The following is a 16,362-nucleotide window of genomic DNA, read 5'->3' as shown; positions in this document are numbered from 1 at the left end:
TATTTATATTTAATTCTGTATTATCTAAGAAACACTGAAAATTTTTTAAATTATTATACCATTTTAAAAATTCTTGTTCTATAGATTGATTGTGGAGAAACACTTTCATTCACATATAGGTAAACAACAACGATTGAGGGGCAATTAAAATCATAAAAAAAGTAAGAAATAATATTTTTTAAAGTCCTTGTGCTTTCTCTTTTTTGTAAATGGCAAATAAATAGTCTCATTTTTTAAACACAATAAGAAAAAAATGCATTTAAGTGCATTTATGCAGTCATTTAAATGTTTTCTCAATATATTTCCCCTACCAAATTTTTCCTTACAGACAAATTTAAGCAAAATATTAGAATACTAGAAAAAGAAAACTTTATGGCATTAGAATTATCCTCATTTTCATGATTTGGTTTTCTATTCCTTAAGTTAGATAAGCTTACAAAGTGTTATATAACATAGTTATAATTTACTGTAGTCATGAATTATTAATTCCAATTTTTAAAACTTATGCCAGAGAAACTACCTTGTGTATAAAAAAGGATTATAAATCTGTTTGGGAAATTGCTTTCTTTTTTTGAGACAGAGTCTCACTTTGTTGCCCAGGCTAGAGTGAATGCCATGGTATCAGCCTAGCTCACAGCAACCTCAATCTCCTGGGCTCAAGCAATCCTACTGCCTCAGCCTCCCAAGTAGCTGGGACTACAGGCATGAGCCACCATGCCCAGTTATTTTTTTTCTATATATATTAGTTAGCCAATTAATTTCTTTCTATTTATAGTAGAGACGGGGTCTCGCTCTTGCTCAGGCTGGTTTCAAACTCCTGACCTCGAGCTATCTGCCCACCTCAGCCTCCCAAAGTGCTAGGATTACAGGCGTGAGCCACAGCGCCTGGCCTGGGAAATTGCCTCTTTTAAAACGCAAATTAAGGAATAAGGTCTTGCTTTTTTGTATTGTAAAAATTATTTCAAAGTCACTATAAATAAATTAACCAACATTAATATTTTTTCTGTCTGTAGACAAAGTTAAATTATCAGTGTGTATTCTCAAGTATTCCAGTGAATAATAATAAAAAAAAAAATCTTCAGAAAATGTTTGCACAGAGCTTTGCTTTATAGGAATGTTGGTACAAGTAATTAGTATGACTTTTAATAAATGACACTTTGAAGAACTGATAAGCCCCAGTAAACCTTCAAGTCAAACCACCTTGTCTTTTATTTTTTCTAATAGAACTATAGTATATTTTGCCAGCATAGTTTCACTTCTTCATGTTTAAAAGATTCATATGTATGAAATGCTTGAAAGAAATATCACTTAGATATACATATATCCACTGTATTTCCCAGTGGACTTAGCTTAGCACAAACTGATAAAAATGAGAGGTCATAAAATAGGAAATCTATTTTCATACCCATTGGTGTGTAATTGAATAGAGTCTTTGAATAGTTGCTATAAATTAATTCCAACTTAAATGCAATGAAATATTTTACCTCTTGCAAAGTAGTCAGGAATGACAAAATGTATTTTCCCCCTTCAGCAAAGAAGGGATATTCTGTGATCTCAACAGTTATTGCCTTCATATATCTAAACTATAAACTCATCTCATGGACTGCACAGGAAAATTTGGAGCTCCTTCAAAGCTCAGCCATCCAAAGACAACAGAGATTCTCATTGGTTTCAAGCACATTTTAGAACACTACAATATTGTTCCAGGATATTAAATTCAAAGAATGACGGCCTTTGGTTTCCCTATGAGTTAGAACACAATAATGAATAGTTCTCCTCAGGTTTAGGAGAGATTCAAAAATATATTTAGAGACACAAACAAATCTACTGGTTCATAAAGTTTGTATCTCCCTTTGACATATATATTACATAGAGAAATACATCAGTTATTTTTTTTAATTAGGAATAATAGAGGGTGTCTCAAAAGTCTCCACACAAAGGAAAAATTTTGTAAAATTTTGTAATGAATATTTTGTAAATAAAGGTATATTTAGCTACAATTTCCCATTTTCCTGATGTATGGCTATTTATAGGACACCCTGTAAATGTGGTGGTTACTTAGAACTCACGCAAAACATAGTACCTGCCCTAGAGGGGTTTATGTTCTAAGACATTTATATTCAATAAGAATCAGAAGTCTACAGATCAAGACTTTTTTTAACTTATTTTTAATAAAAATGATATTTACCACAGCCACACTCAATTAAGCAAGCAATACTCATTAGACACAGAAATAACTTAGCACAGTTTTCTTCAAGTCAAAGTAATTGTCATACCTGGCATTTCCATTTTATACATGGGCTTATTGTCTACAATCTCAGCAGGTATTTATCTCATATTTATTAGGTGCAGCTAAATACTGAATGCCTACTACATGTCAGGCATGTGCTAAGTGCTGAGAATACAAGATGAACGAGACAAACTCCCAGGCTTTGAGAAATACACAGTCTAAGGGGAAGAATAAATAAAGGAAACTCACTATCACTTTGTGCTAAATGTTATAACAGATTTAGGTTGCAGAAGTTCACTCCGAGAGAAAACAAGTATACCAGAGGAAACCTAGGGATAGCTTAGAAGACAATGAGACGTTTAAGCTGGATGTAGAAGTGGGTGGAAGACATTCTGTCCCTCAGAAGACAGCAATAATAAAAATGAGGAGATGGGCTCTGAGGGACAGTTCTCAGGGCACTTAAATCCTCTTTTGCGATTCCTATGACTTAAGAACAAAGCACTGCTTATCCAGACAGGAAGGTGTATGACAAAACCCAGCGAAAATCCAGAAGAAGCCCATAACATCCAAAGAGGCTGGTCATGCAGGTAAAGTCTAGGCAGTCAGGAGCTTCTTAAGAAACCTAAAGAATTGTTAAATGCTGTGGCCTTTTCCTACATGGTATAAACAGAAACTCCAAACAAATCTATGCAGTAGGGTTAGCCTTTGGATTCTTGCTTTAACCTCTGTATTTAAAGACTCTTGCCTTCTTGTCATTAATATGTTTCCTATCACAATTTTACAATAACCAATGAGATATTCAGTCATTATCCCTCCCATTCACTGGCCTCTCCTGTGGTAAAGTGGTTTCAATGGATATACAGTGACCAATCATCCAGTTTGCCCAAAACTGCCTTGGTTTTAGCATTGAAAATCATGTGTCCAAGTAAACATTTCAGTCCAGGGCAAACTAGGCCAGTTGGCCACATGAAAATTTCCTACTTTCAAAGCCTCTAAAAGAATAAGTGTTTAACATTTTCCTAGTAAATTTGTTCTTTTGAAAAGCTGCTATTATGAAATATAACATAGAGAAAAGGACATAAAATTACATCCATACAGTTTTTAATAGTAGGTCACTTAGTATCAGAAACAATACACATGTTATCACTCCAGAATCCTTCCTCCCCAATCCAAGCACTTTCACTCCCCCAAAACTAACCAGTTTCCTGACTTTTCTTGCAAATATTTGTGTCTTTTTTAGAATATAAATTTGTCAATGGTATTAAACTATAAAGCTTGAACTTTTTATTTGAACTTGATCTACCAAAGTACTTCTTTGTTTTGCTTTGATTGCTCAATACTACTCATATAAAAAACTGATTGATGTTCTATGTAGATGTAGATTGTCCATTTTCTTGCAATATACTCTTCCTTTGTTTCACAAACCTTGCCTATCTGTTAAAAAAAAAAACCTATGAGTTGAAAAAAATCAGTTAATTCATTCTCTACCAAAAGACAGTAGTTCCTATGTTATGGGTTGAATTATATCACCCAAAAAGATATGTTGATATTCTAAGTCCCAATACCTCAGAATATGACCATATTTGGAAATTGGGTCATTGCAGACATAATTAGTTAAATTAAGATGAGGTCATACTGGAATAAGGTGGGCCCCTAATGCAATAAGACTTAAGTCCTTATAACAGGAGGAGAGACACAGAGACACCCGGGAAGATAATTTTGTAAAAGTCAGAGATGCAGATTGGAAATATGCTCCCATGAGCCAAGTAACAACTGGAGCCACCAGAAGCTAAAAAAGACAAAAAAGGATCTTCTCCTAGAGGCCTAGAAAGGAGCATGGCCCTGCCAACACCTTGGTTTCAGACATCTAGCCTCCAAAACTGTGAGATAATAAATTTCTATTGTTTTAAACCATCTAGCTTGTGGTAATTTGTTACTGCAGCCCTAGGAAACTAATACACTCTTAAAATTTTAATTTTATGTCTTATAAGTAACTTTGGAGGAAGTTATAAGACTATCATTAAACATGTAAGGACAGATAAGGTCATATTATGTTTTGTGTTAAATATTCATGTATGAACTATAATTCTTTCAAGGAGGCTTGCTTCTTGGCATTTGCTTTAGTTTCTCAAAATATTATCACTGCCTCTGATTTGTAAATTGTGGAGAAAAAATACAGTCTTTGCCCCTTCTTCTACTTGGAAATAATTTAAAACCAATAATAAAAAGAAAAATCAGAAATGCAAATTTCTCACGTGAAATCAGACGACATCTATAACCCTGAAGAAATGCAGATTTCTTACATATAATCAGAAGACATCCATAACCCAGAAGCACAGTGTGTGAGGAAAAAAATTTCCTAATATAAATGAAAATTAAATTAGGAGTAGAAAAAGAGGAAGTTAAAGATGCCTAAGTTGCAGATCTCAGACAAAATAAAGAACGACTCTCTAAAATAAGTAACCATGTCCTGTGGAGCAAATCCATTTGGGAAAAACGGAGATTAGGTGCTTATTCTGACAGCAGAAATACCTTGGACTACATTCTCACACGGTCTTAAGAAGTTGAGAAGGTCTTGCTAAATGAGCAATCTCAAAGATGATTCATATTTTTAGGACTCAATGTCCAGTTGAAGCAGAGTTAAGGAGAGATACTCAACAGAGAGAGTTGTCCTTCAGTGTGGAAATAACATGGCTAGGAGAAATAAAGGCTAAAAGACCTCATGCACATATACTAACTTATGTCATTAAAAGTGTTTCCCATTAACCTGAAACACTGCCCTGCCTACTCTCATACCCAAACTTCCAACAAATGGCTGGTCCAGGCAGAACTCACCACATTCAAAGTGAGTAATAATAATTTAAAAAACTAACATATAATGTATACAAAAATACTGCAGAAACAAATAAAATGGGAAAAGTATAAAAATATATGACAGATAAATGTCATGAGAAAACTGTTACTAAGAAAAAAAGGTGAAAAATGTTGCCACAAACAATATAAACATTTTGACTAAACATACTACCTAAGAAGATTTTTTGGGAGAAAAAGGGTATCATCTTAATTACAGGAACAAACAAACAAAAAGGATATAAAAGCTGAGGAAAGATATGGTGAGACAAAAAGGTAACTACCTGAGCCAACAGAGTTCAAGAAAGAAGTCAAGGGAAAAAATAAAATCATTTGCAGAAACAAAGACAGGAGATGGGACATTGAAAAGAGGATTGATCGATGTGGACAACATGAAACACAATAAAGGAAGAGTTTAAAAGGATTATAAGAAAAATGATAGACATAGTAAACAGGAAAAAGAAAAGAAACGAAATAATAGAAAACATATTAAAGATATAGTTTAATAAACAATTACTGAAATGAAATAAGATTAAAATCTTCAAATTGATGGACATACATTATCCCAGAGAAAAATAATTACCACACTATGATGATCACCAAAATGTATCTCAAAAATATTACTAGAATTCAGAAATAAGGAATCCTCTGAATAGCCGACAAAAAGAACAATCTGCCTATAAAAAAGCAAAGCCTCCAGGCTAGAAGGCAGTGAGAAAAGTACACAAAATACTCAAGAAAAACAGGTATGACATAAGATTTTTAACCCTAGCCTATGTGATACAATCAATAAATAACATAACCAAAAATTTTGAGAGAGAAAAGAAATTGGTAAATGGTGTAAGCAGCTGATTTCAGCATCTTTTATAGCTGAAGGGCAAAAGTGTCATTTGAGATTAGTAAATCACATAAACATAAACCAGGAAGCAGGTGGTCAAGAACCTGTCTCTGGGAGGCAGGTAAGATGGCAGCAGGTGGGGCCAATTAGGGCTCAAGGCTCCAAGTCTGCAGTGCATGTTTTTCATTGTCACATCAGACTCACAAAACACAGATTTAAAGTGTAAGTATTGAGAATTTCAAGAAGGTGCCACAAAGCATTAAACCCTTTCTGAGGGTTGGGTCCTGGTTCCCATATATTATCCAATATCTCTCCCCTTTCCCCATCTCTTATCTGCACATTTCTGCAAGCTTGTTATACTGTGTGTGTATGTGTGAATGTGAGTGTAGGAAAGAAAAGAACAGATCATGCCCCTATTTTCTTCTGCAATTCCGTGAGCCATGGGTCAGGCCTGAGCAGAAGGGAAGTAAGATTTGAAGTGACTGTGAAATTAAAGTTTTAAATTAGATATCAGACTGACGCTTATTTACCAAAATGTTCATATATCTAAATTCAGACCTGCACAATTAAAGGCTGTTTTTACAAATTAACTATTTATAATTAAGATCATGGGCAATTAATTCCACAGCATGCTAAGTAATTTAACACAATTGTCCTTGGCTATAATCTTGATGCCAAGAATCTCCTACTCTCTGATTCTAGTTTCATCCTTTCTATTCAATTGTAACTGAAAATAAAAAGGTACTATGTTTGCCGGGGAAATTTATAAAACCTAATAAAAGTGGATACAAATATGTTAAGTCATCTATTAATAACATGTAACAATTCAGATTACAAAAAGGAAAGGGATGAAAGGAAACCAAGTAGTAGGTGCTTTACCTATGTTACACTCATTTCATTCTTACACAATAATTTTGAAATACACATACAAATATCTCAATCCCTACACAGAACAAAGATTAAGGAAGATATGTATGCTAACCAAGGTCATCAGCTACTAAGAAGATATGCAGCTCTAACTACAAAATTCTTCTATTACCTTTCTTTTTTTCCTTCCTTTCTTAAATACTTACTGTACATTTTCTATGTACCAAGCATTAAGATAGATAATATAAATACAGAAATGAGTGAACAAAGACCTTGGGAGCACAGAGTGCAAGGCTATGCTGTCAAAAAGGTAACTACAAACCACATATGTCTATGAGCACGTGAAATACGGCGAGTATGAGATAAGCTGTAAGTTAAATTACACACCAGATTTTAAAGACTTAGTTAAAAACAGAGTATAGAAAATATGTTACTAATAATTTTTCATATTGATTACATATAGAAATGATGAATTATGGATATATTAGGTTAAATAAAATGTACGCTTGAAATGTATTGTATCTAAGTATTACAGCTCTTTTAGAATTTGTCTAGCAGATTTTCTGGTCCTTACCAGAAAACCCCCTAAAAAGAAAAAAAATTTATTTCACCTGTTTCTCTCTACTTTTTTCATGTGGTTACTAGAAAGCTTTGTTATAAGTATGTCTCACATCTTATTTCTATTATACATCACAGGCCTAAAGATGCCCTCTCAATTTTGCTTTAGGATATGTAGATAAATTACTTACCTATAATTTTTTAAATGTCATATTTCAAGATTATTTCAAATAAGAAACACTTGTTATCCACTTTCTGGTATCATCAATATTTATCAAATATATATTCAATCTCACTTGAAATTTCAGAAATGAACATAACTAAAATTTGCTAAACCCTGTTGGTTTTCCAGTTTCTGACCAGGTACACAATGAACAGAGAGATATCTCAATTCAAGAAACAGATATTCTTGTAATTGATTGAAACTGCTTTTCTTACATCCCACATGTCTTTCTTAGAGATTTGCTGAACACATTTAATATCATAACATACTTTTCTCCCAGTATGAAAAATTTTGATTATTTAGAATTTGGCACATTAAAAATATTTTTCACATTTTCCTAAAGAAGATGGGATAAAGTGGGTTTTCAGATATTAAACACTTGTGTTTTTTTGAAATATCTATTAATGTGAGCAGTTGGGACTCATACAAGAAAGGAATCTTTCCTATTGTTACATACTGAAAGACCAATGTAAATTAATTTATAATGCAACATAAAAGCTAACATTCCAAAGTTGTATAAGATGCAGTAATCATATTGATAAACTTGTAAGATTGATTGAAACAGTAATTCTAATAAACACATACAATAGTGAAAAACACCAAATTTATACTGACAGGGCATGGACCAAAGCTGTCAAATACTCATGCACATTTACTATGCTTTAGTTCATAACATTGTATGTACCTCAAAATTCATATTTTACAAGTCCCTCCCACATTTTTTTTTACTTTGTTTTGCCTTGAAATAATCCAAATTTATAATCAAAGAACAAAATGATCATAAATATTTATGTGTTCTGTGAAAGGGTCACATATGCAAAGCACCTCCAAAATGCCAAAGGAGTGGAAAAGCCAAAGAACAAGTCAGACAAATCCCATTTGTTGGTAAAGGGCGGTTTATTGGGGAAATTAAAGACAGAGGTGTGGTCCTGGGCAGCAACAAGACAGGCAAATCTTGACACTGTTACTCCCTAGGGTTTGTATACCATTAGGGAAAGAGAGTACATACGCTTTAGAAACAATTAAAGGAAACCCTCTAGAACAGGCAAGAATGCTGTGTGCATCATAATTGATAATTTCTGCGATGACATCAAGGATGCTTTGATCTAAAAATGAGGATTTACGATGAGTACGTGTTCTTACACTAAGGACAGTAAATGATCAGGAGGCATTCACTAGACTGGTGTTAATCAGAAGTCAACATGGCAGATTAGCATCCAAGATAGAGTTACTTTTGCCTCCACAATATAAGACAATATGAAAATATATACAAAACAATACAATAAAATGGAACAAATAAAGAAATGGGAGTGAGAAGGCTGATGCTTGTTATGAGGCTTGAACTAATCACAAACTTTCTGACATTTAGTTTCCTCATTTGAAAAGGAGTAAAGTAAGTCTGGCCATGCCTAAAGATTCTGTGAGAATCAAAAGAGAGCATAGATAAAAGAAATGTGTAACCAGTAAGGTGTGACACAAATTGGGCCATTATTATATTAAAAATAAATTCGTTCCATAATTTTATGATGAACATTTACCCTTTAACTAACATTTTAAATAGCCACTGTAGCAAAAAGTAATAAAAACTATTTTAAATATATTAAATTTCAGCTTTTACAAATCATTTTTAGAATCAACTTGGTATATAAGTTAATAAAAAACTTACACCAATAAATGAAAATATTTGTGAGAAAGCACTTGATGATTACCATAGGATTTTGGGAGACAGGTGCCCATAGAATTAAAAGGTCAAGCAGCGACAGTATAAATTTACGCAAGCACGCATCATCTACCTCCCACTCCATTTGTTGTGAAATACTGGATTCCCGCATAAAACCAATTCTATTTAGAATAAACATTATTTATTTTAATAAACATCTCATTATTTTTAAAAAATCTGTTTTCCACTAAATGGATTGAGAATTCTTTCCTTTCTTCCTTCATTCCTCCCTTTTTTCAGCTGCCTTCACACAGTGTTAGCATACAGGAAAAAAGAACATGACTTTTGATCTGATACTGAACAACCGCTGGTGTGGCAGGCAGATGGAGAAGCTGGAGAGTTTGTTGCACTGGCACAGGAGTAGGACTCTCATATAAGTATTGGGAAAAAAATGAAATGAACGTTTTAGGCCAATAAATGAAATGAAACCATTATATTATACTTAACTAGAAAAAATGTTCAAATTTATATAGGCACTAGGTGTTAAAAAGAAGCAAAGGGAACAAAATCAGAAGAAATTAAACCAAGTTGTTAATCACAGCTGTGCAAAGATGGTGGCATTAATGGAAAATTTTTTTCATCTCTCCAAATGTCCTTTAATACTGTGATCCCCAACCACTAGGCCACGGCCAGGCACTGGCCCATGGCCTGTTAGGAAATGGGCCACACATCACTGCCTGAGCTTTGCACCATCTTCCCCACAGCAATGAAACCCTAGGCACCACCCCTTGTGCCCCTGGGTTCGTGGAAAAATTGTCTTCCATGAAACCCATTCCTGGTGCCAAAAAGGCTAAAGAACACAGCTAATAGGCTAGTATTTTTTATAATGGAAAAAAGAAAATCGAAAAACTTGCTGTTGATCTTAATACAATAAGAATCTAATGAAAAGGGGTTTTTCTATTTTAAGCCATCTTCAAAAGCAACACTGCAGCTTGCTCCTTCCAACAAGTGCCACCTACTGACAGGAAGGTCAATTTGCACATCCTTTTACTGCGTCCACTGACATATCATACAAGTGTGGTCGAATCTCACCCACAAGCACCACCTACTGGCTCAGAGACTAAACTGGGCATGTCATTATCTAAACAAAAATCCAAAGGTAAGAAGCAACAGCTGTTCCAGATGTGAAGGAATCAGTGAAAGAACACTGGAAGAATGAAGAATCAAACTGAAAGGACACCACCAAAGGGAAACACCAGCTCTCTAGCAATGGATATCAACCAAATTGAGAACATGAAATTACAGAAGAATTTCAAACATGAATTGTAAGAAAACCCAATGATGTGCAAGAGAAAATGGATACCCAACACAAAGAAACAAACAAATAAAAAAAAAAAAAATCCAGGACTTGGAAGAAAAATTCAATAAAGAAATTGAAATAGTAAAGAATAATCAAACAGAACTTCTGGAAATGAAGAATTTATTCAAGGAATTACAAAATAAATGGAAAGCCTTCAGAATAGGGCCCACCAAACAGAAGACAGAATCTCAGGGATTGGGGATAATACTTTTTAATTAACCACTTCAGGACTGTGCTCACCGGCCAGGAAACCTTGCCCACAGCCAGCACTCATAGTCTGCCCGATAGCTTGTGCTGTGCATTGATGACAAATCCATTTTGCTCTTGTGTGATGAGGAAAGCTTTAAAGCACTGAAAGCTTGTTTTACTTTACAGGCAGCTTTACTTGTAATGTAAATCAGAACAGGTAACATATACATATATGTTTTCATTATGTTATTTTTAAATGTTCACAATTTTATTTTGATAAATGAAAAATTAGAAAAGTCATATCACGGCTGTCGGCTAAAGTCAATGCTCAGCTGTGCGCCTTCACATCATGGCTGTTGGCTAAAGTCACTGTGTGCATTCATCTGTGGCTATCGACTAGAGTCCATGCTGGGCTGTGTGCGTTCATCTGTGGCTGTCGACTACAGTCGATGCTGGTCTCAAAGTGGTTAAACAAGTCAGTTGCACAGATAGCACAGAGAAATAACAGAAAAGAGCAAAGCCTACAAGAAATATGGGATTATGTGAAGAGAGGTAACATGAGAATCATAGGCAACCCTGAGGCTGAAGAAGAAAATACACAAGGTTTGGATAAACTATTTAAAGATATAATGGACGACTATTTCCCTGGTATTGCTAGAACTCTAGATATCCAGGTATAAGAAGCACAAAGGATTCCTGGGAGATTCATTGCAAACATGAAGATATGACACACAGTCATTAGACTGGCCAAAATAAACATGAAAGAGGCCCACCTTATAACTGTAAGGTAAAATCAACAGGTAAGCTACAAAGGAAAATCCATCACTCTAACTGCAGAATTCTCAACTGAGACTTTACAAGCCAGCAGAGACTGGGGCCCCACTCTCAGTCTTTTTAAACAGAATAATGCTCAGCCTAGAATTTTATATCCTGCAAAACTAAGTTTCCTATACAAAGAAAAAATAAAGGCTTTCTCAGACAAGCTAAGATTGAGGAAACTCATCAACATAAGACCCACCCTCCAGGAAGTACTCAGAACAGTGTTACATATGGATCAGCACATCAGACACTCACCAGTGTGAAATCATCCAAAAGCTAAAGGTCAGAAGCCAGAGACAACAATAGCTCAAAAGAGAAAAAAAAGTAACAAAGTTCAACTCAATGGGATGAACAGAAATCTGCCACACTTATCAATTCTTTCAATAAACGTGAATGACTTGAACTGTCTACTAAAGAGACATAGGTTGAACGAATGGATAAATATACACAAATGAAGGATCTGCTGTCTTCAGCAAAGATATCTAACCTACAAGGATGCATTCAGAATAAAGGTGAAGGAATGGAAAACAATGTTCCATGCATATGGAAGCCAAAAGAAAGCTGGCATAGCAGTTCTGATTTCAGATAACTTAGTCTTCAAATCAACAAAAGTAATGAAAGACAAAGATGGTCATTATATAATGGTGAACGGTACAATTCAATAAGAAGACACAACAATTCTAAATATCTATCCACCTAACTCAGAGGTACCCAGATTCATAAAGACAATCCTACTTGATCTAAACAGCAACACTGTAATATCCAGGGACTTCAACACCCCTCTGACAGAACAGGACAGATGCTCCAGACAGAAAATAAACAAAGAAACAATGGACTTAAATAGAACTCTAGAACAAATGGACCTGACTAACATTTACAGAACATTCTACCCAAAAACCATGGAATATACATTTTTTTCATCAGTTCATGGGAAATTTTCTAAGACTGACCATATCCTAGGCCATAAAATGTGTCTCAACAAATTTAAAAAAAATAGAAATTGTATCATGCATCTTTTCAGACCACAGTGGAATAAAATTAGAAATCAACTCCAACAGAAATGCTCATCTCTACACAAAGGCATGCAAACTAAACAACCTTCTGCTGAACAATCATTGTGTTAAAGAGAAAATCAAGATGAAAATCAAAAGATTATTTGAACTAAATGATAAAGGAGATACAAGTTATCAAAATCTGTGGGACACAGCAAAAGCAGTCTAAGAGGAAAATGTATATCCATAAATGCCTACATCCAAGACAGAACAATCACAAGTAAACAATCTAATGAATTGTCTCAAAGAATAGGAAAAGTATGAGCAAACCGACCCCAAACCCAGCAGAAGAAAAGAAATAACAAAGATCAGAGCAAAAGTAAATGAAATTGGTAACAAAAAACTATACAAAAGATTAATAAAACTAAAAGTTGGTTCTTTGGAAAAATAAACAAAATTGACACACTTCTTGCTAGATTAATGAGAAGCAAAAAAGAAAGGACTCTATTAAGCTCCATCAGGAATGAAAAAGGACAAATTACAACTGATACCACAGAAATACAAAATATCATCTATAAATACTATAAAAACCTATATACACATAAACTGGAAAATGTGGAGGAAATGGACAAATTATTAGACACATGCAGCCTCTCTAAGCTCAATCCAGAAGAAATAGAATTCCTAAACAGACTAATATTAATACTGAAATTGAAGCAGCAATAAAAAACTTTCCTAAAAAGAAAAGTCCTGGACCAGATATTTTCACACCCAAATTTTACCAGACATACAAGAAGAAATGATACCTATCCTGCAGAAATTATTCCACAACATCGAAGAAGAAGGAATCCTCTCCAACACGTTTTATGAAGCCAATATCACCCTGATACAGAAACCATGAAAAGACACAACAAAAAAAGAAAACTACAGACCAATATGCCTTATGAATATAGATGCAAAAATTTTCAACAAAATCTTAGCAAACCAAATTCAGGTACTTATCAAAAATTAACCCATCACAACCAAGTGGGCTTCATCCCAGAGATGTAGGGATGGTTCAATATACACAAATCTATAAATGTAATTCACCACATAAATAGAAGTAAAAACAAAGACCATATGATCCTCTCAATAGACACAGAAAAAGCATTTGACAAAATTCAACACCCTTTTATGATAAGAATGCTTAACAAAATAGGCATAGATGGGACTTACCCAAAAATGATACAAGCCATATATGACAAACCCACAGCCAACATCATACTGACTGTGGAAAAATTGAAAGCATTCCCACTTAGAACTGGAACTAGACAAGGTTGCCCTCTATCACTGCTTCTATTCAACATAGTGCTGGAAGTCCTAGCCAGAACAATCAGACAAGAGAAGGAAATCAAGGGCATCTAAATAGGGGCAGAAGAGGTCAAACTACTGCTCTTTGATGATAATATAATCTTATATCTAGAAAACTCCAAAGATTCTGCCATGAGACTACTGGAATTGATCAATAAATTCAGCACAATCTCAGGTTACAAAATAAACACACAGAAATCAGTAGCATTCCTATACACCAACAACAGTCAAACTGAGAACCAAATCAAAGACTCAATACCCTTCACAATAGCAACAAAGAAAATAAAATGCCTAGGAATACATTTAACTAAGGAAGTAAAAGACCTCTACAAGGAGAACTACAAAACATTGAGGAAGGAAATAGTAGAGGACGTAAACAGGTGGAAAACCATACCATGCTCATGGGCCAGCAGAAAAACACTGTTAAAATGTCTATAGTACCCAAAGTGATCTACAGATTCAATGCAATCCCTATTAAAATACCAATATCATTTTTCAAAGATCTAGAAAAAATAAATCTATGCTTTGTATGGAACCAGAGAAGGATCCATATAGCAAAAGCAATCTTAAGCAAAAAGAACAAATTAGAAGGCATCAATTTATCAGACTTCAAGCTATACTACAAGGCTATAGTAACTAAAACAGCTTAGTACTGGGACAAGAACAGAGACATAGACTACTGGAACAGAATGAAAACCCAGATAGAAAACCAACCTCATATAGCCATCTAATCTTTGACAAAACAGATAAAAACATACACTGGGAAAAAGAAACCCTGTTCAATAAATGGTGCTGAGAAAACTGGATAGCCACATGTAGAAGACTGAAACAGGATCTGCACCTTTCACCTCTCACAAAAATCAACTCACAGTGGGTAACAGAATTAAACCTAAGGCATAAAACTATAAGAATTCTAGAAGAAAATGTTGGAAAAACTCTTGGAGACACTGGCCTAGGCAAAAAAATTATGAAAAAGACCTCAAAGGCAATCACAGCAATAACAAAAATAAATAAATGAAACACAGTCAAATTAAAAAGCTTCTGCACAGCCAAGGAAACTATCATAAGAGTAAACAAACAACCAACAGAATTGGGAGAAAATATTTGCATGTTACACATCCAATAAATGGCGGACAACTAGAATCTATATAGAACTCAGGAAAATCAGCAAGAAAAAAAAATCAAACAACCCTTTCAAAAAGTGGGAAAAGGACATGTATAGAAACTTTTTAAAAGAAGATAGGCTAATGGCTAATAAACATGAAAAAATGCTCAACATCTCTAATCATCAGGGAAATGCAAATCAAAACCACAATAAGATATCACTTATCTCCAGTGAGAATGGCCTTTATCAAAAAGTACCAAAACCATAAATGTTGGTGTACATGTGGAGAGATAGGAACATTCATACACTGCCAGTGGGATTGCAAACTAGTACAACCTTTATGGAAAGTAATATGGAGATACCTCAAAAACCTACAAGTAGAACAACCTTTTGATCCAGAAATCCCATTACTGGGCATCTACCCAAAAGAACAAAAGATATTCTATAAAAAAGACATCTGCACTAGAATGTTTATAGCAGCACAGTTCACAATTGCAAAGATGTGAGAACAACCAAAGTGCTCAGCAATACATGAGTGGATTAATAAAATGTGGTATATGTGTAGCATGGAGTTCTACTCAGCCACAAAAAACAATGGTGATCTAGCACCTCTTGTATTATCCTGGATAGAGCTGGAACCCATTCTACTAACTGAAGTATAACAAGAATGGAAAAACAAGCACCACATGTATTCAGAATCAAATTGGCATTAATTGATCAACACTGAAGTGCCCATATAGTAATAATATTCATCAGGTGGCGGGCAGATGGGAGGGGCAAGGAGGACATGGGTATATACACACCTATGGGTACAGTGTGCACTGTCTGGGGGATGGACATGCTTGAAGCTCTGACTCAGGTGGGGCAGAGGCACTATACGTAACCTAAACTTTTGTACACCTGTAATATGCTGAAATAATAATTTTAAAAAAGCAAAATAGGCAATACATCCTGATATCTTAAGTGCTAGGGATCAAAACAAAGCAGGAGAGGTAGAGAGGGCTGGGTGATGGGGCTTCCCCTGTCATGGAGTGGTCAGGGATGATCTTCTTGTTGAGGAGGCCTCTGGGCAAAGCTTGGAAATAATGAAGCAGTTATGCCTGTCATATCCAAGAGAACAAATCTTCCAGGCAAAGAGAAATACATGTGAACGGTTTCTGAATTAGACATGTTAGATTTGAAATGCACATTAAAAATCCAGGTGGAAATGCTGATTAATCTATTGAACATGAGCTAGAGTTTTGGAGAATAACCAGGCTAGAGATAAACGTGTGGAATTATTAGCATATAAGTGGCACTTACAGCCATGGACTGAAGAAAA

General features: G+C 34.7%; 1 protein-coding gene and 1 non-coding gene across 4 annotated transcripts in view; one reads left to right on the top strand and one right to left on the bottom strand.

The window, feature by feature from the left end:
* Positions 1–16,362, bottom strand: part of IQCM (IQ motif containing M) — a 363,621-nt gene that overhangs the window by 226,920 nt on the left and 120,339 nt on the right. The window lies entirely within an intron of this gene.
* LOC142876786 (U7 small nuclear RNA) lies at positions 7,310–7,371 on the top strand. The gene has a single exon (XR_012923604.1). It is a non-coding gene; the product is annotated as a U7 small nuclear RNA (small nuclear RNA).

The sequence above is a fragment of the Microcebus murinus genome, chromosome 15, assembly GCF_040939455.1.
Source record: "Microcebus murinus isolate Inina chromosome 15, M.murinus_Inina_mat1.0, whole genome shotgun sequence".
Taxonomy (NCBI): Eukaryota; Metazoa; Chordata; class Mammalia; order Primates; family Cheirogaleidae; genus Microcebus; species Microcebus murinus.
This window is presented reverse-complemented; position numbering and strand designations above follow the sequence as displayed.